We start from the raw sequence: 2,520 nt of genomic DNA, 5'->3' as shown, positions 1-2,520 counted from the left end.
ACGTCTCAGGAGGCTGAAGTACCCTTGGTTCCCTGAGATGGGAACGAGACACTGCGTCCTCTAGGGGTCGCTATGGGGAACGCTTCGTCGTGACCAGTGTCTGAAGCATACATTGAAAAAACACCAACAACACGTTGGCCAGCGACAGCCATGACCTCACTACCGGTGCGACTATAGTATAAATAGACACCGGGAGAACACATCATCCTCTTCTTCGTCTTCACTGACAATCGTCGGCTGTGGGAGAGTGAGCCGCTGGAGGATGATGTTATTTCATTAACATCGTCTGATCCAGGGGCCAGTGCTCTGCTGGGTTCAGCCCAGGAAGAGCAGGAAATGTCTGAGGAGGGCGAAGAAGCTGAGGCTGAGCTTTCCCAATCCTCCCTGCGTATGATGAGCTTTTGGAAGTTATAGATCGCGCCACAGCGAGGCTTGACTTGCCGTGGAAGCGGGCAAAGAAAGTGACGTCGCGAGGTCGTCTCGATGAGCGTTATCTTTCTGGCCATAACCCTCCAGCTCAGGTGAGCCTTCCTTTTCTTTACCCCGGGCCCAGGAGTTCTGGCCCTAACAGGTAAGTTTTTGGGGTATGTAGCCTAGGCCTTTGGCCGTAGGGGATAATGTCACTGACAGTCGTCTTAACGTCCCAGGGGCAACTCCCATGGCTATGGTAGAGTTGGTACTTAGTGCTCGCCATGGTTTTCTGGCATGCACTCCCCTCAGCATGGTGGCGTGGGTATACCGTTGCCCATAGCGACCCCTAGAGGACGCAGTTCGAAGTTCCCTTGAAAGGGAACATCTCAGATTACGTATGTAACCATGGTTCCCTGAGTAGGGAATGAGACACTGCGTCCTCTAGGTTTCCTGCCAATGTGTTGTTGGTGTTTTTTCAATGTATGCTTCAGACACGGGTCACGACGAGGCGTTCCCAATAGCGACCCCTAGAGGACGCAGTGTCTCGTTCCCTACTCAGGGAACCATGGTTACATACGTGACCTGAGACGTTTTCACTGGGGCGGTACAAAAACTCAAAGGTACATCTAAATGGTACATATTATTAACTTAAAAGTACATTTAGGACCTAAATTGTCCATATTATTAGGCACCACCCCAATGAGAGTTTGGTACCTTGTTTTTTCTGAGAGTGTTTTCTAAGGTAGTGTTTCTTTTCCCTTCAATTAAGAAGGGGGGAAATGTTGAGAGTGGGCTTTTGCAGCTGTGTATATGTCTGTCTATGAGATTAAAACTTTCATGCTTCACCGTTCCTTTGGCCTGGTCATCTTGCAAATTAGGGGGAAATTTCAGCTTTAGAATGGCACAGTATGTTCCTTTTTTCAGTTCCCGACTGAGGTTCAGTGATATTCGTCCCTCTGTGCAAGCTACTGATAAAGTTCTGCCACAATCAGCATATGTTTAGCTTTACAACAAATGTCATCAAAATCCCTGCTGATTCGGATTACAGCACGAGACGGGGGAGGGGAGGTGTGAAGATGATGTCACACAGCTCACATGTGCCTTTACAATGGGTGTGACTTCAGTCATGTCAAGTAGAATGGAAAACAGCTAATCTTTATCTAAGTAAAAAAAAAAGGATAAAAATAAAAACTAATAATAGTTTAGTTTAGTTTATTTATTTTTAAAGCACTTATAAAACAGCCTCGCTGACTGACCAAAGTGCTTTACATGAGCAGAGTAACAAATACAATATAAAAATAATCTGAATAAACATAAGCAAAGTACACAAATACCAGGTTAAAACATAAGCAAAGATCAACATTTAACGCATGTTAAAAGCAAGTGAAAACGAATGGGTTTTAAGAAGAGATTTAAAAACTGGTAAAGAGGGGGCCATTCTAAGTTCTACTGGCAAGCTATTCCACAGTCGAGGACCCACCACTGAAAAGTCTCGATCCCCTCTGCGTTTCAGCCGTGAGCAAGGGATTGTCAATAAATTAAGGTTACCAGATCTTAAACTTCGAGGAGGGTTATAGGGACACAGTAAATAATTAAATAAGTAAATAATAACTGAATTAACACAGCAACCTACTTGTAGACTGCAATTCTTATCAAATTAAGCAGCAGTATATTTAGGTGTGTGGATTTGTGTAGATAAGATGAAAAACCTCACTTTTGGAATCTTTGTACTCTAAAATGCTGGTCGTTACGGAGAAGACCTGCCTCATGGTCTTTTTCTGGGGAGGCCTAGCCGAGCCCTTCCAAGTCCCTTATGCCTTGCTGCCCCCCCGAGGAGTCACTGGCGGAATATGTCAATCGGGCTCTGTACTTGAGAGGCTCATCCTTCAGGGTGGAGTTCTCTGCGGAGCCCGCTCACAGTTCTCTCGGAGCGGCGATCCAGGAGACTTCAGAGGTCTTGTCAGCTGTTCCCAGAACCTCATGCCCGTTCCTGGGCCGTCCTGGGCTGATACGCAGCGTGCAGGATCTTCCGCTGAGGTCGGTGCGAGCAGCGGTGCCCGCTCACAAAAGCTCCGGAACCGGCGGTGTCCGCTCACAGTTCCCCCGAGG

Source organism: Sinocyclocheilus rhinocerous, unplaced genomic scaffold, assembly GCF_001515625.1.
Source record: "Sinocyclocheilus rhinocerous isolate Xijiao unplaced genomic scaffold, SAMN03320098_v1.1 scaffold1435, whole genome shotgun sequence".
Classification (NCBI taxonomy): domain Eukaryota; kingdom Metazoa; phylum Chordata; class Actinopteri; order Cypriniformes; family Cyprinidae; genus Sinocyclocheilus; species Sinocyclocheilus rhinocerous.
Note: the sequence above shows the minus strand (reverse complement) of the source record.